Here is a 23,820-nt window from a genome sequence, read left to right on the forward strand (position 1 = left end):
TTTTGTTAACCATTGGCTAATTTTGAAAAAAGAAAAAAGTATAATTCACTTATAATACAAGCTCAATTATATTTCTGGGGAACTCTTGTTTCCTATGTATGTGATGACGTAACTCATCTCTATAACACAAAGTCTATAATAGAAATGTTATTCTGGTTTTATGCCTCTCCCTCCCCAGAAGTCATTTTCTGTTGTTGTTTAAATGCAATAGATTTACTCAAGTTTTTATGGTTATATTGTCAACATTTCCAGGTTCTCTTTTAGAAATTGATCTAGACAATGTTTTAACAGGGCGTTTTTCCTAGCAAAAAAGTATGCATCTGAGACCTACTAGAGAATGGACTTGAGGATACGAGGAGGCGGGAGGGTAAGCTGCGACAAAGTGAGAGAGTGGCATGGACATATATACACTACCAAATGTAAAATAGATAGCTAGTGGGAAGCAGCCGCATAGCACAGGGAGATCAGCTCGGTGCTTTGTGACCACCTAGAGGGGTGGGATAGGGAGGGTGGGAGGGAGGGAGACGCAAGAGGGAAGAGATATGGGAACATATGTATATGTATAGCTGATTCACTTTGTTATGAAGCAGAAACTAACACACCATGGCAAAGCAATTATACTCCAATAAAGATGTTAAAGAAAAAAAAGTTTGCATCTGAGCACATCTTCCCCCACATAAATAGAAAACAAATAGCCTGTATGTAATTTAAGTGAGTTTGTAGGAGACTACTTGAGGTGATAGGAGCAATGAAGATTCTCTCCCAGCATTGCACACATCCACTTTGGGACCTTGGGTAAGTCATTTTCTCTATCTGGGTTTATTTCTTATATAAAATACGGAGTTTAGGAAGAATCGTCTCTTAATTTCCTTGCGTGGTCTAGAATTCTTTGAGATGTTTTTAAGTCTTAGGCAGCCTTTATTTCAACTCTCTTTGCATTATTAAATTCTTTCAGGCCCATGAAATATTCTAAGCTGCATGACTCTAACTTGACTTTCCCATTTTTTGAATGCGTACATCTTTTATATAGTCAGAATGCAGAATTTTGCATGTTTGTATAGTCACATTTTATCTAATTCTTTTTTGTGCATTAAAATGATCTCCCCCACTATATTGCAGGAGTTTTTAATATAAGAATATGTCTTATATTTCTCCTATTTCCTTCATTAAACCTGTTACATTACGAAGTACATAAAATTATTAATTGATTTGGATGAGATGTGAATCACTTATCGCCTGTATTGAAAGAATTTGGAGTATAAACAAAGATAGCCTCTTTTCATGGGCAGTTGATTCTCTGGTAGCTAAAAAAGGGTATAGAGGCCTCCTCTGAAATTACTGCTCTAGAGCCTTTAAATTGAAGTAATATTCCAACCAAAAAGAATGTTTCTGGTTCTTTAGATCTGGGGGATTCCATTTGTGAGAAACAAGTACCTGTTTGGCAAGAAAGAGCTATTTTGGTTACTTTTCTTCTCTGGACCTCTAATATCAATTTTCTAATCCAATCCGGCCAACATAAATTGAGCACACACTATGGCCATGTTCTGTTGTAGACACTGTGATGGGTTTGGAGGAAGACTGCTGTGTGTAAAGACTGATGGGACATAATTTTTAGCCTCAAGGCGTTCACAGTGTGGAAGTTGAGGTACAACTAACGTAAAAACAAACAAACAAAACCCCCTACAATATAATGTAAAATGAACAGTAATAGAGGTATATATGAAGTGATTTAGAATCACAGAGAAGGAAGTCTCTGACTGTATCTCATGTTTTATATCTGGGAATATACTATAGAAAGGTGACATTTATTTGGACTTTAGAAAATGACTAGGAACTTGGCTGTTAGAAAAGATAGAAAAGTGAATCTAACTTGGGTATATTATAATAAGTAAAAGCATAAAGGCATGCAATCTATGGTATGTCTGAGGGACCATCTGGTATGGCTAAATTATAGGATGTTTAGGGAAATCGTTTCAGAAGAATGGACTGGAGTAGCAGGCCTGCTTTCTAGCTTATCACTGATCTTCCAAGTACTTTTATTTAATTCCCTAAAGGATATATATCATTGAGCATTTTCTAAAAGTGATGAAGGCCATGCAGTGGGGGAGATAGTATACAAGAGGAATTTGTGGAAATATATTCCTTTCTGCCATAAAATTTTCAGTCAACTTCTTCAACTGTTCTATATATGCCACGCAGTAATTTTTTGTCCTTTTCCATTGCATTAGGAATGATGAGATTGTCTTAATTCATTTTAATGACTAATTAAAATGGAAAAAACAAGTATGCACCTGAAACTGAAATCTTACAACTCATAGCAGTAGGCAGCCACCCAGACAGCTGACACTACATCCCATTCAGGCTTGAATACAGAAAAATTCTTCAGGCAGTTTGGAATGCGGATCTCGCTTTCTTGGGTACTTTTTCAAGTCTCAGTGGTGGATGTCTCCTATTGCCTCAGGCAACCAGGGGATTTAAGTTTACCCTCTTCCTTTGTGTCTACTCCCTGGAAAACATAAAGCCTACTTTCAGAAAAGAAGCTGATAAACTGTCATTTGGAACCCTAAAGTGACTTAAGGCTCTGAGAGATGGTCTCCCAGTGCTGTTTGCATTTTAACAAGGGGATAAAGGCCTTGCTTAACTTAAATAACAGACTTTAGAATTCCCTGGTAGGTGCTACCTCAACATTAACAAGAAGTCACTGATAACACTTTATGTCCTTTCATCTTGTCCCATAATATTAAGCTGCTTGAGTTTTGATATTTCTTGCAACTGAAATAAGAATATATAGCTAGATTTCTATAATAAAAACTGTATGAAGGATTTGATTCTCCATACTATTTCCCACACTTATTGTTTCCCTTTATAGTAATGAATAAACAATATTTTAGTTGGAGAGAAAAAGAGAGTGAGAACAAAAGAAAAAAAACTAGACTGAATGAAGAAATCGTTTTCCGGGCCTTGGGTTCTTTCCTATAAGACCTTTACTTTGGCTTCTCCTACATGTTGCTGAGTTTAAGAAACTGATCTTTGATTGGCAAGGAGAGTGTTAAGGTTTTGAATAGAAACTTAGCTATTAAGAGAACTGCATTTTTTGTAGGGAAATTAGCATGGGCTCGGGGTGTTTAGTTTTAAGATAAAACTAAATCTCTTAAAAACTCTCCAAGGGTCAGATAGGAAATAGATACCTCCGTTACTTTAAAAGCAAAGCTGTAGCCCGACTGAGAAGCAAATTAAGAAAGAGGAAAATAATTCTGATTTATACCAGCCATGTGTGGCCACCATAGCCAGTTTGTTAGTCAGTTCATTGTAATTGGATTGCTGAATTATTTTTTTTCATCTTACATTATTGCCATCTTTAAAAGGAATGTGGTCATTTTTCAGCTTCATGCATTGATAAGTAGGTACACAGCTCCCACTGTTTTTCATGTGTGTCTAATTTTTGCCACTCTGCTGAAAAATATGTGACAAAACAGAAGTCAGTATATTGCGTTTCACTTCCTCAGTAGAAAACAGTTTCAGCAGAAAGTACAGTATAATACCTAGTGCTCACAAGTAGAAACGATTTATTTCAGCCTGCAAGTATGCCTGTGCTGTGTACTTGGCTGGGCACTTGGCACTGAGAGAGAGGGAAAGCAAAAGATGTGCTTTCTTCCCTCAAAGTGTTTATCCTCTAGGATGAGAAGTATGATCTGTACACACACAGCATGTACTGGTTTTCTATGGCCCTGTAACAAATCATCACAACCTGAGTGGCTGAAAACGACACCAATTTATTAGCTCACAATTTCTGTAAGTCAGACGTCTGGGCATGACTTCCACGATTTCTCTGCTCAGAGTCTCACAAGGGTGCACTCAGGTTGTTGGCTGGGCTTGTTCTCATCTGGAGGCTAGACTGGGGAAAAAATCCACTTCCAACTCCCTTATGTTGTTGTTGGAGTTAATTTCTTTCCAACTATAAAATTCATGGCAGGTTGGTTCTTCAAAGTCAGCCACAGAGAGAGAGAGAGAGAGAGAGAGAGAGAGAGAGAGAGACTCTGCTACTTCAAATCTCTAATTTCAGAGATGGCCTTAACAGTGTTTTAAAGGGCTCTCCTGTCCACATTAGGTCTACCCAGGATAATCTCTCTTTTGATTAAACTAAAGTCAACTCATTAGGGGGTCCTAATTATACCTGAAAAATCCTTTTGCCTTTTCCATATTCTATTGATTAGAAGCAAGTGACAGATTCTGTCCACACACAAGGGGCAGGGATTACATAAGGGCATGACTTATTGGGTGTTATCCTAGGATGTGTTTGCCACGTACAGCAGACACTAAATACAAGCAAAGGCTATACAAGTACCTTGGTCCAGACAACAAATCTAAGTGTAAAGTGTGCACAGGGACTGAGGGAACACAGAAAAAATGGGTAAACCCTGCATGGGGGTAGCTCATTTATTCAGCAAACGTTTACTGTATGCTTACCGTACACCAGGCCGTCTGTTAAGCTCTAAGGTTGAAGTAAATGCTGAGTGGCAAGTACCTTAGGTTACTCTTGAAGACAAACAATGTTCAGTTCCAGAACACTCCAGAACCCTATTAGATGTATTTGTCTGAAAAAGAAATACTAAATAAATAGATGATAATAATATGTTTACTTATAGCCATGAGTTCTTTATATCTTGCTGTGGAGGTACAATACAGACAGACACAGACACACACATAAGCATGTCAACAAAGCAACAGAAGTGAGTTTGACTGTATATAACAATCTGCAAATATATCCCCGGACACAAAATTGTGATTGCTTTATTCTGGCCTCTTTATTTAGCTTGTGAGGAAGGTGGGAAATTGTAATGATCCAGGCCAGGGTTTGAAGTTCTCACTATTGAGTCTATTCAGGTAATGTATGTGGTGAGCAAAGAAGCTTCTCAGATCAGTCAGGGCATTTAACATATCACTTACAATTTGTTTGACTCTCTTGGATCTGAATCCTATCACATACACAGAGCAAAGTTCCACTCCCACTTTACAGAGGAATTCTTTGTCCAGAATTACATAAGCGATATAGCAGAAAACAAGGGCAAAAACCTAGGTCTCTCTTATTCCATATCCAGAGTTTTCTGTAGGATACTTACAATTTAACAGGAAGGAAGGAAGGTGGAGAGAAAAAAATAGTATAGAAAACAAAAGTATCCAGCTTCTCTAGTTCTATTTTGTAATACAAGATTTCCCATTTTATTCTGTGTTTGGTGGGCCCTTTTTTAACCTTGTTCATTTTGAAGCCCCAAACCATGGAGGTTGGAGTTCTTTATGGAGTCAGAGTATTTATACTCAAGAGTTTATGAAAGTAAAAGTCATTGTCCCTAAAAAGTGTCCTCAGACACACCTAGAGAGACCACTTCTTACGATTAGGTTCTCCATGCTCCATAAGTTTCTTGATATTTCTACTGAGACTACAAACAAGTGTACCGTTTTCACAGTGATTGTAATGATGTGAATATCTGCCCCATTGGGAATGAGACTGAAATCACCAAATCATTTCATATAGGCTATTGCACAACTGACAGTGATGATAATAAATTTCAGGACACTGCTGTCTGCTTTTTCAAACCCACTTTGGGATGTTTGCAGTTCATCCAATTTTGCCCCAGATTTTATGTGCTAAATATTATTCAGACTACTTTAGGCCAAATGTTTAGTCAGTTTTTAATTTTGTATCCTTACTGTCTGCATGTAGACTTTACATGGTATACTGGAGTTACTGCTTAGTCACCTAGAGCTGCCTTGTCCTGTCAGTGGGAGAGTGTGCTGGGCACTAAATCCTGAGAGGAATGGGCATTTGCTTCATATAGGTATCTCGAAAGGTAATTGCAAAAGCCCTCTCAGGATTCTATTGCAATGTTTGTTTGTTTTCTGCAGGTGAAACTCAAAGATTAAACAACAGTGTCATATCTGGCTGAAGCTAACAGCCGCAAACCAAACTAGTTATGGGGATTTGATTATGGGGAAATGGAATTTATGATTCCATAGCCATTTAGATACCACCTAATATTCAATTTTATCTGTCTTCAATTATTTGTATCTCACTTCACAGACACATTAAAGTTATACCAACCCTTACAGCCAACCATTTTTGGTATCCTGTTTCTCTAAAAATCTCTTTAAGAAGAATAAATTTAAATGTTTCTAGTTTTTCAATATTTAATATGTTATAGTGTAAACATAATGAGCCTTTCATTTTACACTATAAGTACGTTAGATTAGTAATCTGGGTCCTTTAATTTCAATTGCTGACTTTATTACTAACTAGCTGTGTGACATTGAAGAATTCACATAACCTCTCTAGGCCTTGGTTTTCTAGTTTATTTCCCAAGGCTACTGTGATGAAAAATCAAGATAGTGTATGCAGAAATACTCTGCAGAAAATGAAGTGGAGTGGAAGGAGTAGCTATTAATAATAATAGCAAATGTTGATAACTTGGTTGGGGTTACTATTTAAATTCATATGGTAAATTCATATGGTAAAACTTTTGTAAATGGTGCTCATTCCCTAGTGTGAATATGAGCATTCTTAAGTTAGCTTTGCTTCATCTGAACTTCAATGTTGTTTCCTAAAGAGGTTATGATGTTTTAAAGTTATCAGGTGTAAATGAAAAGGGCCAAGTTTCTCAAAGATTCCTAATGATATGTTTTTTTTAAAGAAGGCATTATATGTTACTAGGTTCTACTTCCTAACAAGTAGGGTACAGAATGAGGAACAGATATTGGGTTGTTCTGCTTGCAATGCTATTGTGCATCCATATGCATTTCAAAAAATGCTCTATGTCAGTATATATCACACGTGCAAAACTTGAATGTCATCAGCACCAAGTCATTTGATTCATTCTTTACTAAAATTGTTTTTCTCTCTAATGGCAAGACTTGTGGCTCTTGAAGCGCCCAGAAAGTACCTCAGACCAACCATGATGGCTTAAAAATGTGACTACTTTGTTAATTATAGTAGTGATAAAATATTTGGTGAACAGGGAGAAGACAAAATGTTTTCCCAGAAAAAAAAGTCCATGTAATTTTCACTACCTGTGTCCTCTGTTGAAACAAGCTTAAGGAGTTAGCATAATTCTCTTCCTGAATTGTGGACCTGGTACCACCAGTCTCTCAAAAGTTGAACAGAAAAGTAGTTCAGCTTTTGTCTTCCTACTGTCATTAAAAGCGTCTCTGCTTCTCCTCCCCCACCTGTATCCATGGGAGTCTCACCACATCAAGGAATATTACCTGTCATTGTGATGCCTTTATGATGCAGATGTCTAAATATTTCTTTTTCCACTTTTTATTTCATGCAGTGTAGTAAATTTAGTCTTCCTATGGAGAGGATGTCTTATAAATAAAATAATGTCTCAGATCTGCATGCACATTTCTCTATGTTAGTGTCTGATGATTTTGTTTTGAACCATTGGTGTATTGTCTATTAATAGAGCCAGAGAATATGGCAAAAATCCAACTTCCTCCACATTTCTGTTTAATATGCAAAACCAATCCTTCTCCATCCTGTTCTTTCCCGCCTTCTCCTCCTGTGTCTCTTCTATCCTCATAATGTTAAGAATTGGTATAATTTCATTAAATAGAGGTTGTGCAAATTAATACAGAAGGTTTCTTTTGATGGCCCAGATAATGTGAATGAGAATCGCTTTCTCACTGTAAACTAATCTGTAATGATACTCAGTGTCATTTGTGTCACTGACAGCTTTTTATGCCAGCTTTAGCAACCCTTGTCCTACTGAATCAAGTCTGTTTTCTAGTCATAAACATGATATTCAGTCATGAATACCTCTTTGGTAGAAGTTGAATGGAGGAGGTGATTGGTATTGGAAGTAAGCCCTAACTCCTTCTCCAGAAACCTACTGCCCATTGCAGGCTGACCCACTCTGTTATGTCTTCAGTGATAGAACAGTGCCTACAACTATGGTATACTTATGCAAATTAACATTGATTCAGTGGAGAATTAAAGGCACAAAGGAAAGGAGATTTTCCCTGTTATTTACTAAGTGAAGTATAATTTGGAAGGTTGTTATCACACCTTAGGTGCATTCTTATTCCATTGGTAGAAGTCGATGAGACAAGTTTACAGGTGTCCATGGAGTATCTACTATGTGCTAGGTACTCTGTTAGGTACTCTGCCAGGTACAGAGCAATAATTTTGACACGTGTTTTTCACATGTTAACTTTCTGTTCTTTAGATTTTCAGTGCAATACATACTCAGAGAAGAGAAACTTAGTGCACACTGTAGTAGTTATGGTTGCTTTTGTAGAGGAGTTGAGACACTGGGGCTTGAGGAGAATCTATAATCTGGAGAGATTGAGAAGAAGATTGAAAATTTTCCATTTGGGCAGAATGACATAATCAAAGGCTCAGACTTTATTTGTAGGCAAGAAAAAATTACTTGAGGATTTTAAGCAGGTAGGTGACATGATAAATGATAGTATTGGAGGGATTGAAAGTGGCTTGGGAGGATGGGGGTTCATCCTTTAAAAGGGTATCACAGTAAGCTATGTTTGTACATTACTTAAACAAATGGCCAGTTCAGGCTTTGTGTGTGACTGCAATAAGTCAAAGACCTAGTTGTTTTGAAATTAAGTGACTTGAAACTGTTGTGAAAACAACCAGTTTGAATTCAGTTGGTTCTCTCCAAATCAGCTCATTATTATAGCAGCACTATGTGTTAATTACACTCAGAAAAAAAATCACTTAAGCTTGTTGTTTCATGGCTCACAAGCAAACCAGCTTGTAGATTACCTAAAAATTTGGCTTTTCAGCTGGAAGTTTCAGTGTTGTGTCCATACAGCCTTTTAAGAGTTACATAAGATATTGGCAGGCAGTACTGAGATATGTTAGAATTTCTAGGTGTTAGGAAAGACTTAAGTTATCTCCCGTAGCAAAATAAATCCTTGAGCAAAGAAATTACAAAAACCCATATGGTATATTAAATTACTTTCAGTGGTTTAGAATTTGCTAACTTATAAATTAAAATTTACAGAATGGAGACTGGTTGAGGAGAAAAAGGTGACTTAAAAGCACTTTATTTTATATATCATGTTGAAAATAATCCATATTGAAGAATACGCTATTGCAAGGAAACAGTCTTTTCTGAAGAGAAGGAGTTCATTTGTCAAAACCATATTCCAAAGGGTTAGTACCATGCTAAACATTCAGCAGGGGTCATGAATATTTTTTTAAACACTCATTTTCTCAGATCTGAATGATGTTTCAAACTTACTTTTCCTGAAGGAATACCAACCAACTGCTCTATCTTTAATGATATCCTGGGACATCTTTATTTTTGCTTCTCATAGCCAATCTACATAGAATAGTTAGTTATATCAATCTCTCTTGAACATTAGCTATCAATGCTTTCTAGATAGCTATTATGATGACATTGTCAATGCTGAGTAAGTTAATCTGGTTGTGACAACCAGTGGCAAGGGTTACTCACTGACTAATGGCATGTGCCCTAGGGTAAGTGGGGCAATATGAAGCAAGAAAATCCCTTTGAGAAAAGAAGCACTTCTCTGTGGCAGTTCTTGCCCAATAACCACATGCTGCCACTACTAATTTATTTCCAGCTTCCAATTTATAGCTATATCAGTAATACAGCATCCAGAGAGACTAGAGGCAGGAATACTATTTAAGAGGCCATTGGCACAGTCCAGGAAAGAGTTGACATTTGTCCAAATTAAAGTATTGGCAGTGCGGGTAGTTAAGAGATGGACATACGATTGAGACATTCAAACTTTGGTAACTCTGGGAATATGCAATGTTAAGAGTGAGAGGGAAGGTGAAATGACTCCAAAGTTTCAATCTTGGGCAACTGGGAGTGTGGGTACCATTAAATGAAATTGGATATTTAGGAGGTGGAGTAGGTTTGTGATGGGGAAAGATGTTCCATCCTGGACATGTCTTTGAGGTGCCCAAGGGGGTAAAAGTCAACTGACTGTTGGGATTGTGAGATTGGGGTTTAGGTAAGAGATTAGGGCTGGAGATGTAGATATGAATTCATCAGTATATTCAGAGTTTGGGTGTTAACTAAAGCTGTGGCAATGGATACAATTGCCCATGGAGAGAATATAGAGAGCAAAGAAAACAAAGCAAAATAAAATGGACTGAGGAAAAGACCTTGAGGTGCTGGTGGAGGAAGAGTAGCCAATCAAAGAGTTAGTGAAGGGGCAGTCAAAGAGATAGAATGAGGGCTTCCCTGGTGGCGCAGTGGTTGAGAGTTCGCCTGCCGATGCAGGGGATGCGGGTTCGTGCCCTGGTCCGGGAGGATCCCACATGCCGCGGAGCGGCTGGACCTGTGATCCATGGCCGCTGAGCCTGTGCGTCCGAAGCCTGTGCTCCGCAACGGGAGAGGCCAAAACAGTGAGAGGCCCGCGTACCGCAAAAAAAAAAAAAAAAAAAAAAAAAAGAGATAGAATGAGAACCATGATAATGTAGTGTTTTGGAGTCTAAGGGAAAAGAGGGAATCAAGAGGTGTGAGGGTGGTCAGCACTATGAAATGTTGCAGAAAAGTTGAAGAGACTGAGGACTGAAAAAGGCACTTGGCACTTTGACACTTTGGTGACCTTTATTTCAGGAGCAATTTCAGTGGAGTGGAAAGAGCAGATATCAGATTGCAATGAGTTACTGAAGAAGCAGAAGTAGGAAATACATGCTAGGGCACGTATCATCAGTGATAGGAACTATGGTGATAAAGCAAAACGAAATATGAAAACTGCCTTAAGGTTATGGATTTTAATTCTGACAGTGCACAAATGCTTCCTTAGGTATAGCCCCAAGTCCATATGCTTATCTCCCATGAATCCAGTATAGCACTGTGAAATTCTGTCAACAGCCATTGTAATTTTCACAGCCAAAACAGGGAGCAACAGAGATGAAGTCAAGGAAGTCATTCCCTTAGTGAATCCTTTTCTGAGTTCCTCTGGGTCTCCCAGCACCTGGCACATAGTAGGCACTCAACAACTGTTAGTTGAATTGAATCGACTCCCTTGAGAATCTCTGTCTTAACACACTGATTGCCTCAGGGAAAAACAACCAAATAAAAGCTTTTCCACTGGCAAGGGCTCACACGTGCTCCCATGTCTTTTGAGAAAGGAGAAGTTGACATTTTTATTCTTCAGTGCCAGTGTTTGGTACTGGGCTTGTGGTGAAATGCCCCTAGTTTCTTTGTCTGTTTTTCAAAGCAGTTGTAATAACTAGGGACTTCATGTATATTAGCAAATGATCTTAACAGAAACTCCAGAAACTCCCTAACCTAAATAGACATGCACACACACTGACTTAAAGTCTATTGTGAAATGGAGGCTTTTCTGTCTAGAACCGAGAATGATTTAGAGTTTTGTTTCATTAAACATTTGTCATGATTCTCAGACAAAACATTGCTGACATTCTTTCATCTAATTGGTTTATCATCCAGACTTAAGCATCTGCATCAAATCTACTTAACCTGGTTATTATGTTTAGAACTACTTGTTAACTTACAAATTCTAAACATCTGTAGTGCCTAAAATTTATACTACCAGTGGTTTTGCATGTTTCTATATAATGTTAAGATTTTTCACATCAGGTTATATACAAGGAAGAACTTTCCAGGAGATCTGTTAAACACTGAAAAGTGATGGAGAGAGAGGAATGCATTCATTCTCTAAAAGTCTACTAGTGATTTAAATAATTATCATCTCTTCAATAATGGGGTGCAGGGTTCACTGTCAGATAGGGTTGATGGACATGGTAATATGAACTCCTAAAGACTTTTATAATGCTTAATTTTAAACGATTATTTAGGTACTTCAAGGGATTTTGGTATAAGATGGAATATAAATAATTTTTTTTTATTATTTAGGATGTTCTCAACTACAAATTGAAAAAAATGCAACTCAGAGTGGCTTTAACAATGAAGAGATTTATTATCTCACCATAACAAGAACTCCAAAGGTAGTGTTTGTCACTTCTGTAGCATAAAGACATCATTTTATTTCCTGCTCTTCCATCCACAATATGTAGAGTAATTTGCCCCTTGTAATATCAATATGGCTGCAACAGCTCCAGGTATCACATCGTCATACAACAATGCAGAAAGGGGCAGAAAAAAGAATTATTTGTTTCTTGTAAGTCTCTAAGTGCTAAGAAATCTTTCTCATCCTTTTATCCTCAAGAAACCATTCCCTTACATCCTATTGGCTAAAATTGGGTCGCATGAGTTTTCCTTAGCCAATTGCTGACCAAAGAAAGTGGAGTTACCATAATCTACGTACACTAATCAAGAGTGACACTCTGTGATTGAGTCTGGGTCTGAGTCTGGGCTTGCAGCCTTAGCTGGGACTGAGGACGGGGCTGTGGATGGACTTTTTAAAACAGCTTTACTGAGATATAACTCACAATACAATTCACACATTTAATGTGTAAAATTCAATGGTTTTGGTCTATTCACAGAGTAGTGCAACCATTACCACAGTCAATTTTAGAACATTTAAATCACCCCTAAAGGAAATCCTATACCCTTTAAGTAGTCACTCTCTAGTCCCCCTTCAACTTCATATTCTATACATTTCTTTGAATTCTCAGAATTTCTCAGTTACTGACTCGAGAAAGATTCAGTATAATAAGCAAACATATCTGGATATAATCATCCTTTTTTAAAACTGAAGTATAGTTGATTTACAATGTTATATTAATTTCAGGTATACAACATAGTGATTCAATATTTTTATAGACTATATTCCATTTAAAGTTATTATCAAATATTGGTTATATTGTCTGTGCTATACATTACATCCTTGTGTCTTATTTATTTTATACCTAGTAATTTGTACCGCTTAATCCCATTCCCCAATCTTGCCCCTCTCCCCACCCCCTCCCCCCGGCAACCACTAGTTTGTTCTCTGTATCTATGAGTCTTCCTGTTTTGTTATATTCATTCATTTGTTTTATTTTTTAGATTCCACATAAAAGTGATAACATACAGTATTTGTCTTTCTCTGTCTGACTTACTTCACTGAGCATAATACCTTCGAGGTCCATCCATGTTGTTGCAAATGGCAAAATTTCATGCTTTTCTATACAATAATAATGAACTACCAGAAAGAGAAAGCAAGAAAACAATACCACTTATAATTGCATCAAAAGAATAAAATACCTAGGAATAAACTTAACCAAGGAGGTGAAAGACCTATACTCTGAAAACTATAAGACATTGATGAAGGAAATTGAAGATGATACAAATAAATGGAAAGATATACCATGTTCATGGATTGGAAGAATTAATATTGTTAAAATGTCCATACTACCCAAGGCAATCTACAGATTTAGTGCAATCCCTATGAAAATACCCAAGACATTTTTCACAGAACCAGAACAAATAATGCTAAAACTTGTGTAGAACCACAAAAGGTCCCAAATAGCTAAAGCAATCTTAAGAAAAAAGAACAAAACTGGATGTATCAAGCTCCCTGACTTCAGACTATACTACAAAGCTACAGAAATCAAAACAGCATGGTACTGGCATGAAAACAGACACATAGGTCCATGGAACAGAATAGAGAGCCCAAAATTAAACTCACGCATATATGGTCAATTAACCTATGACAAAGGAAGCAAAAATATGCAATGGGGAAAAGACAGTCTCTTCAATAAGTAGTGTTGGGAAAACTGGATGGCTACATGTAAAAGAATGTAGTTAGAACATCTTCTCACAACATGTACAAAAATAAACTCAAAATGGATTAAAGACCTAAATGTAAGACCATGAATAATCAATTCTATAACTAAAATATGGTATGAAAAATATAACTCTTCAAATTCATTTGGGCTGATGTATTAATTACCCCCAGTAGATGGTATGAATGATACAAGAAATAATCAATGTTATAACATCAATTCCCAGAAGACCAGAATACTTGTCAGGTCCATTTATCCCAGGACTGGGAGTTGGGTTTGGTGAAGAATGGCAAAGTTAAATTTTTTTAGAAACATGATCATGCACATAGGAAGACTTATTCAGGAGATGGGGGTGTGAGTCCTGTAAATCCATAGGCCAAAGCTAAATTCAGTCTGAGAATGTCAAGGGGGCTAACATGAGAAGTTAAGGGGCTTAAAACCAAATGAGAGTCTATAGCTTCTTTCTTGTGATTAGCAATTATATGCCCACAGTGCTTTATGTTACCTCCCTGATTATTTATGGGTCATTGTACAATTTCTTTTTTGACTGAACTTGGTTTCCTACTGGTTAGTTCTGCCCTTTTTGGATCTCAAAATCTCACCTCTTCATGTGTTTATGGACTGTTTCTGCCTTGGCTCTCCTACACAACTTGGATCTCTGGAGATGACTCTAACTCTCCTTGTTTGAATAAGCGCATAAGTAAGATCAGATACCACTACTTGCCTATCCAACAACCATCTGCTCTTCCTTTTTTGTTAACATAATATCAGATATTTTTCAGGAATCCTAGAATCCTAGAGTCATAATCATACTTGATATTTTATACATGGAGGGAACTTAAAAGTCGTTTAGTCCTCATTTTCTAACTGTAGGAACTACATTCAAGCCAATAGGCTTGGCATCTCAAACACTAACCTCTATTAGTAGTCAGGTTCACACTTATACAGTGGTTCCTTGAAACAGGTCTGAGCATCATATTTTGCCTACTAATACCATATGGGCCCTTGCTCTCTCTTGGGAACCTATTATCAGAATCTCTAGGAGTGGAACCCAAAATTGGTGCTTTACGAGTTCCCAAGAGTAATTAAAATGTGCGTCTATTCTAACTTCCTAAAAAATTGCTTTGAGAAGTATGCATATTAATGCCATAAAGGGCTATGCTCGGATACTACCCTAAATTTTTCTGGTTGATATCATGTAGACACTCACAACCCTTTATCCCTACTCCAAAATGCTCCTTGATACCTCTACAAAGACCATCTTGCCTGGGAAGGACCCTATTGATTCAGTTTGGTATTTTCTGTGATTTTTTAAAAATATATTTGTTATCTATGTCAGGATGTAGGTAAGAACACATCCAAAAAAATACTCCTTCCCATCCATAAATTCGATGTCTTTATTTTTGGTTTAGGGATGTGTATCATAGAAAGTTCAGTTTCTTCACATTAGTGTGATATATGCTGTATGCATTCAGTTGAAAAGATGGGTTTTAGGAATACTGAAGCATATTGAGTATTCTGCTCTTTTACTTTTTATCAGCTAGTGAGTTTGTTCAAATGATGACCCTTTTCCCCTGATTTAGTGAGATTATTGCTCAGATATATGTCCCAGTGTAGTGTGCTGGGGAACATATTTCGACATTTCTAGGTTTTCTTTTGTGAATTGTAATCTAATTAAGCTCTGAATAACATGATTTTATTTTTATACCTTGGTTGTGGATTCCTTTCACTTTAGAAATGCATTCCAAACACGGCCATCAGTGTTGAATTCATAATGCAAAGTTATTTGGAAATTGCAGCATGTTTGTTCACACCAGATAGACTTGTTAGGAGGTCAGCCATTCTTGGAAATTACTCCCAGAGAAAACAATCATCATCAAGTTTTATTACATGTGCATAGTGTAAAGTGCTCCAAAATCTATAAGAGCAACAAAAACATGATATCAGTCGATGGATACAAAAGTATATGTAATATATAAAAGTGTCTATCTGCATGCAGCCTTGTGCTGAGTACTTGGATTGTGACCTGGTGCTGCTATTTTCAAACTGTATTGCATATTGGGGTGATTGCTATAACAAGCTAGTTAAACAGAAGTATAACATTGTCCTAGTGCTTCTAATATAAGGCAAACAGCCTATGTCTACATGTATGACTACCTCAACTCTGCCAGCATATTAGGATCCGCTAGGGAAATTTTTAAAAAATAATGACACTCACTCTCTGCTCTCACCAATTCTGATTTAATTGGTCTGGAGTGGGGCCCAGGCATCAGTATTTTTTTTAAGTCCCCGAGATGATTGTAATGTTGAACCAAAGTTGAGAATTGCTGGGCTTAACTGTATGCCTTGTGAGAATAGGCCAGTGCCTGACACAATAAATACTTGTTAAATGCAAAGTTATCAGCAGTTGAGTTGGTAGAAACATGAACATTTAGATTCAGTTTTTTAGGCATTCAAATAGCAACATTTGCTAAATGTTTAATGAGAGCTGTGAGTGGTTACAAAGAATATAATCTCACAAAAGCCCTCATTAGGAGGGTTTCTTAACTAATGGCCCATTATGTTTGTGTCTTGCCTAAAATGCAAAAGTGTCAAAAACAAAAATATAGCAGGCTTTGACCTCAAGGTGTTTGTAACCTACATAGTTTTACTAATTTTCCATGTTCTCCATTTTGTGTGCTCTCCTTCCTGGTCTTTACTCCCTTAAGAAATGGGAACAAATACTACTTCAGGTGGGTCTGCTTTTTCTTTTCATAATAATATAAAGAGGAGGAAGGTGAAAATATGTTGAGTAAACAGAGCAAGAGACCTCTGTAGAATTTTCAAGGTAGTTTCTAAGTCTGGTAGCACAGTAATGTCTCTGGTTTATATTCTTGGTGTAACTTCCTACTTTGAGATCTGGCTTACTCTTAATTGCATCTCAGAAACTTTTCCAAACAGAAAATTTTCAAACTAGTTTCCATCTCTTACTCTGTCATAACTTCAATGACTTCAGAGTTTATCCCATACCCCAGGGTTATGACTCCTATTTAAATATGTAAATTTAAGAAATGTAATGCCAGTGCCCTTTCTTTTTAGTGTAGATTGGCTCCAAATGCTGGCATAGCTGGGATTTGATAATTACTTTGGCCTATAGTAAATCTAGTTGGGTAGTGAATCAGGTAACATTTAACTAATTGATTGTATTTTCTTTTTATTAATTCCATGTTTGCAATTGAGTTATGTATGAAGCAGTAAAAACATCCCGCTGTTCTTTGAGAATGGTGTTATATTTTATCACACAGTGTCTTGAGAATACTAATGTTTAAGGAGACGACGTGAGGATTAAAATGCAGTTTTAGCTTATGGTATGGAAGAAATACCGCTCAACAATAATCAATACAACTTACATGCAGTGAAAATGACAATCAACCAATCTATTAAGTGTGGAGACAGATGTCTTGTGTAAAAGATTTCCGTGTCATTGCTGGATGACGTGAGTGTGCATTATTCATCTCTGCTCAGACACTACATTCAAATCCTTTCCAAGTGTTCCCTTTTGAAGCACTTTCATGCTGAATTGCTGTCTGTGAATTTGTGCCTTACATTTAACACCCAATTTGACTTTTAGCAGAATCACAGTACCAGAGTAGGGAGAAACTAAGGGTCAAAGAATAGCTTAATCTGAAAATCCCAGCTTTATGTAGATACAGTTGGTATAAGAGGACTCCAGTGAGGAAGTGCTTTGTGAAAATGAAAGCTTCAGAATGTTAGATGGGGTTATTGTACTCAAGTATGCTTGGCATTAAACACCCTCTTTTTTGCTGATTAGTAAACTTTCTCTGATTACCCATCAAGAAACAGGGGGAAAAAAAGAAGTAACTTTCACTTCTGTTTTAGTAGACTCACCTGAGGAATTTAAGCCAGTTAGGCTTTCTTTATTATTATTTTTCACTCAGGAGATTAATTCAGTTTACATCTAAAAGCGGAAAAGACCTTTTTCTCCAAAGGATTGAACTAGTGTAGAAAGGCCTATAATTAATGCAGTAAGTGATTCTGGAAACTGCGTTTGAATAGAATCCCTGTCCCCCGTCCCCCATCCCCTGTCCACCCCCCACCCCGCCCCACCCAAGGGCATTCTAACAGTTGAAACTCGGAGAACTCAGCTTGTTTTACCTTTCCAGTGTTAAAAAAGAACACTTGGTGGCAGTCCTTCTTAAGCACCAAATTTCCTTGATTTAGCTCCTTCTTGGGGAAACAAGAGTCTCCCTCAAGCTTTTCCTGGGCTCCTGACAGATTCCTTTCTCCTTTAAGCGGTAACTGAATTACTAAGACATTTCCTCCAGTGAGGAAACAGCAGTTGGGGGACTCTAGCCTTATGATTTGCTTTTTCATTTGAGACTCAGCTTGCTCAGGAAGGAATTGTTTCTTTGGGATTTTAAGACACACCTCCATTTTTTGCATTATCACTGACTTAATGGTTCTCTATTCCTTCCCTCTTTTCCCTTTTCTGAAGAAACATTTCCAGTGTGTATACTTTGGATTAGCCTTGTCATACTGTCCTTTTTAATAACATCTACCAGCTTCTTGACCATATAACACATCTTGAATCCAGAAGGTATTTTGGGGTGGCAGTAATCTTGGTCTTCACAAGCTTCCTTCTTCACAATATCAGTTTGCACAAACTGGTCAGGCAAATCTGCTTCTGTGTATTCCTAGAACTATATGGCTGTAGCTCTCTTCTTCGAAATTTTTTTATGTAATGATGGCTCCTAAGTCATATGGAAAGCTTCCTTTGAATATTGTGAACAGAGATTCAAAGTGCATGTGTTGTTTTTGACCAAATGAACAAAAATAATCATTTTTCTGTTGTATAATTCATGTCCTCTCCTTTAATTACAACTAAGTAGTATTCCATACTTGTGACTATTTTCTCTTCCTCAACCATATCTGCATTGTGTGGGAGAGGAAAAATAATTTCCCCTGTACCTTTCTGGGTTCCTGGCTGAGACCTCCCTTAATAAAAGACACATTAACAGGAACAAACAGAAGTGGAATACCATGTATACCTCCTGTATACATGGGGGATACCCAGGAAAACTGAATAACTCCAGGCCCAAGCCAGCATCTTAAATCCATCTCCAGCTAAAGACAAAAGAAGATTTGGGTGGGGGGCAGTCATGGGAGGTTACCAGGAAAAGCACAGTAAACAAGGATATGGTTGTTATGCAGATTTAAGTCCTTGCCTTCTCCATTGATAAGAGTTTCTAGAGATTTAGAGTCATGTTTCTCTTCCTTATACAGAGACAGAGACACCCTTACAAATGGAGATTTCCCTTGTAAATATCTCTTACAAAAGGGGTTTTCAAGCTTTCCCTTTGTCTATTTCATTTATTTATTTAAATTTTTTATTGAAGTATAATTGACTTACAATATTATTTTAGTTTCAGATGTACAACATAGTGATTTGATATTTTTATACATTACAAAATGATCAGTTATGGGGAGGGGGAAGGGTGAGCTGTGACAGGGCGAGAGAGAGTCATGGACATATACACACTAACAAACGTAGTAAGGTAGATAGCTAGTTGGAAGCAGCCGCATGGCACAGGGATATTGGCTTGGTGCTTTGTGACAGCCTGGAGGGGTGGGATAGGGAGGGTGGGAGGGAGGGAGACGCAAGAGGGAAGAGATATGGAAACATATGTACATGTATAATTGATTCACTTTGTTATAAAGCAGAAACTAACACACCATTGTAAAGCAATTATACCCCAATAAAGATGTTAAAAAAAAAAAACAAAATGATCACCACAATAAGTCTAGTTACCATCTGTCATCATACAAAATTATTACAATAGTATTGACTATATTCACTGTGCTGTACATCACATCCCCTTGACTTATTTATTCTGTATCTGGAAGTTTGTACCTCTTAATTTCCCTCACCTATTTCACTTATCCCCCCACTTCCCTCCTCTCTGGCAACCACCTGTTTGTTCTCTGTGAGTCTGTTTTGTTATGTTTGTTTCTTAGATTTCACATATAAGTGAAATCATACTGTATTTGTCTTTCTCTGTCTGACTTATTTCACTTAGCACAGTACCCTCTAGGTCCATCCGTGTTATCACAGATGGGAAGGTTTCATTCTTTTTTATGGCTGAGTAATATTCCACTGTGTGTGTGTGTGTGTGTGTGTGTGTGTGTGTGTGTGTGTGATGTATATAGCACATCTTCATACATCTATCGATGCACACGGATTTCTTCCATATCTTGGCTATTGTAAATAATGCTGCAATGAACATTGGGGTGCATATATCTTTTCAAATTGGTGTTTTTGTTTCCTTTGTGGAAATACCCAGAAGTGGAATTCCTGGATCATATGGTAGTTCTATTTTTAATTTTTTGAAGAAACTCCATACTGTTCTCCATCGTGGCTGCACCAATTTCAATCCCACTAACAGTGCACAAGTGTTCCGTTTTCTCCACATCCTCACCAACACTTTGTTATTTGTGGTCTTTTCAATGATAGCCATTCTGACAGGTGTGAGGTGATATCTCATGGTGCTTTTGATTTGCATTTCCCTGATAATGAGTGATGTTGAACACCTTTTCGTGTGTCTGTTGGCCATCTGTATATCTTATTTGGAAAATGTCTATTCAGGTCCTCTGCCCACTTTTTAACTGGGTTGTCTGTTTTTCTGATGTTAATTTGTATGCGTTCTTCGTATATTTTAGGTATCAACCCCTTATCAGATGTACCACTTGCAAATATTTTCTTGCAGTTAGTCGGCTGCACTGTAGTTCTGTTGATAGTTTCCTTTACTGTGCAAAAGCTTTTTAGTTTGATGTAGTCCCATTGGTTTATTCTTATTTTGTTTCCCTTGCCTGAAGAGCCTATATCTGCTGTTTCTTAAAAATAATCAGCCTAGAATAATTCTTACGCCAAAGAGGCACATTTTGGGATGGTGTATTCTGCTCCCCTTCAATTGTTCAAGTCATCTTTTATCTTCTTAAAGCCACTCACATTCACACACATATTCCTCTGCACATTCACAGTACTTCTGACTCTTCACTGCCTTCCATGGAGTGTATAGCCCTACTAGATGAAAACACAGAGTAGATTTATTATAATGCTTTCTAGGAAGACACACATATTAAAAGTGAAATCAACTCCTAGGTAAAAATATCTTTTAATATGTTTTGTACAGTGCTTGGACATGAGATCTAAGATGGTATTCTTTGTGACAAATTTCAGTTGATGTTATCTAAGGTTTGTGAGGTCTCGGTATAGTCACTTAGGAGAGGGTTTCTCTGCAGAGGCACTATTGATATTTGGGGTTGGCAGTCCTTTGTTGTGAGGAAGTTGTCCTCTGTGTTGTAGGATGTTTAGCAATATCCCTGGCCTCTACTTGCTACATGCCAGTAGCATATCCCCCACTAACTGTGACAATCGAAATTTCTCCAGACATTGTCAAATGTCCCCATGCGGGGGGTGGGGGGTGATGGGGACAAAATTTCCTCCAGTTGATACCTACTGGGTTTGAGTATCTTGGGCCTGGCCTTTCATTAAAAAGATACAATCACTTTCCAATATAAACTATATATACAATACCCTCATGACTCTGAATATACTTCCTATATTTGAAGAGTTAAAAATAGCCTCATCGCTTTTCTATGACTGTGACATGATTATCAAAGTAATTTATAATATCCTTACCCAAGCCCCATTGTCAAGCATTTTCTCTTACAAAGCAATAATCTATAATATACCACAAACAGTTCATCTGTGTCGTTTCCTGCATTGGTCTCTGATCCGTGTGTTATGCTGACTTGCCATTATTTTTAAAGCAGTGATGCTAAACTATTTTGGATAAATACTTTCATTGCTTTGTAACTTTGCTGGAAAGATTAAAGACACTTTATTTTAATATTTTAGGGGATTTCTTTTCTACTAAGGATTTTTAGCCAGCATTGCTTTTTAAGATATCATATTCTGATGATTTATTTGTTAAGTGTACCCTTTCAACATAACTGCTGCTATAAGCTTGAGATGCATCATACATTTTCAAGACCAGTCAGCCCACTAGAATTTCGATTTTTTTCCCGTCACATTTGCAGGAATTTTATACAGACAGATTTCCTATTTAAAGATAACTTTGATTTTGTATAAACCTCACTGTGCTATTTAAGTAATAAATATTGGTGCATAAACTGGTTTGACTTTCTGCTAAGAACTGCTAAAAGCCTTTTAATAGAAAACAATAGGGAATGTCAAACATTGAATCACGATCTCACTGAAACAATTTTTCTTAGAAAGACTTTCATCACTCAGAAGTTTTCTCCGTGCTCAAATTTTGCTAGAAATTATGTCTGGTTAAAAATCTATTGTGATGCTTTGTCCTGCTTGTTTACCCATATTTTTATGAATAAAAAGCATACTTTTAATATGTTGATAGCTTTTAATTTATTAAATCTTTATCTGTAGATATATTTAGAGACAAAACAAGATTACAACTTTATTTTAGGTTAAATATTCACTAGGAGATGTGGTAGAATAGCCACATGTATGTTTAATAGTATATGACTGGTTGCTTTGAAGCAAGCTAGAATTCCCCCAAATGAGCCACCTATTTTCACTCTGTGTTCTTGCCAGTCTGTGCCCTCTTATCCAGGCCAGCTGTCACAACAGAGACCATGTGAAAGGAATGTAGACTCGGCAGAGTTCAGTCACCATAGAGAAAATTTGCTAGAATCATATAAAGTACTAGGTTTATTTACTTTAGTATTTTTCAACTACAGTATGCTTTCTGTGACTTTTGACTAGGCCTTAATTTTTACAGCTCATGTAGATCTATTTAGAACAGTTGAGAGGAGGAAATAGAAGTGAAAACCAAATAATAACTCAGATTATTCATTCCGGCTTTACGTAAACAGAGTCTGTGTTTGCTATGTGCAAAGTCCCTTTTCACAGCTAACCACCATTTTGGACTTTTCCTTATCTCCCTCCCTCTCTTCCTTCCTTCCATTTCTTATAGAAATATTTAGCTAGTGATGATCCTCATTACACATTTTACAAACATGTGTTCATTGCTGAAATAATGGTATAATTAGGCTAAAAAATAAGGATGTTGCCTGTGTTGGACCCTAGAGGAAGTGGGTCCTCAGATACCTAAAAGATGTAAGTTGTGGTTAGATTGTATGTTATATTCCCTCACTGTACACTTCCATCCTAGTTCAGTGCCTCACATATGAAAGGTACTTTTATTTCCTTTGATTAGGGTATTCTTAGATTAGAAGTGAAAAATGATTCTGTTTTCTTCTCCATTTACTTCCTTCAATGATCACAGTTAACTCCTCTTCCCAGATGGGGACAGAAAAATGTTTTATATAGCATTACAGTACAATTGCTTAGATATACTCGATTCCATAGCACTCGAAGTATAATAGAATTTATCCTTTGTTGCATGGAAGTACATGACTTGTTTGACATCTGTGTCATATGTTCCAGTGTTGCATTGGGACAATTTAATGTATATAATACTAGAAAGATAGAACCTCGAATGCCAATTAATGAATTTGGACTTTATTTTGTAGGCATAGAGAGCCATTGGAAGTGCTTTAAGCAGGATTCTGGCATGATCTCCATTTTATAGAGAGAATTTTGGTAGCAGTATTGAAGATGCATTAGAGGGAAAGGATATGGGATGTAATGGAATCAGTTAGGAGTTCACTGCAATTATACAGGTGATAGATAATGAGTGTCTGAATTAGTTCATGGGCAATGTAAATGGAAAGGAAGAAATATTTTGTAAATATGATAGACAGAACTTAGTAACTAATTACATTTGGGGCATAAGGAACAATAGGGAAGCATGACCCAAAGGCTTCAGCTACCAGCTAGAGGAATACAGGAGGGGGAGGAGGGGGGAGAAGGAGGAGGCGGAGGAGGGGGAGGAGGGGGGGAGGGGAGGAGGGGGAGGGGAGGAGGGGGAGGAGGGGAGGAGGTTTGATTGGGGAAGGGGAAGCTGGATGTGTTTGTTATAAGATTACTGTAGAACGCTAGGCATGCAGAACATTCAGAACAATGGAACTGGAGTTCGAGAATTTAGAGCCAGACACAGATTTGAGAGTCATCAGCATATACGGGG

General features: G+C 37.2%; 1 long non-coding RNA gene across 9 annotated transcripts in view; it reads right to left on the minus strand.

The window, feature by feature from the left end:
* The window catches only part of LOC132512862 (uncharacterized), a 63,053-nt gene that overhangs the window by 16,209 nt on the left and 23,024 nt on the right, over positions 1 to 23,820 (minus strand). The window contains exons 1-6 of one of the 9 annotated variants that reach the window (XR_009538367.1): positions 20,697 to 21,262; positions 15,399 to 15,608; positions 11,950 to 12,076; positions 8,240 to 8,329; positions 4,468 to 4,595; positions 3,786 to 3,980 (exon numbers count right to left, since the gene is read on the minus strand). This is a non-coding gene — a long non-coding RNA (uncharacterized LOC132512862). Of the gene's footprint in view, positions 1 to 2,291; positions 2,507 to 3,443; positions 3,454 to 3,785; positions 3,981 to 4,467; positions 4,596 to 8,239; positions 8,330 to 10,153; positions 10,173 to 11,949; positions 12,814 to 15,398; positions 15,609 to 20,696; positions 21,263 to 23,820 lie in introns of those variants that run through there. The other 8 variants (XR_009538368.1, XR_009538369.1, XR_009538370.1 and 5 more) reach the window with 8 other exon arrangements.

This window comes from Lagenorhynchus albirostris, chromosome X (assembly GCF_949774975.1).
Source record: "Lagenorhynchus albirostris chromosome X, mLagAlb1.1, whole genome shotgun sequence".
Classification (NCBI taxonomy): Eukaryota; Metazoa; Chordata; class Mammalia; order Artiodactyla; family Delphinidae; genus Lagenorhynchus; species Lagenorhynchus albirostris.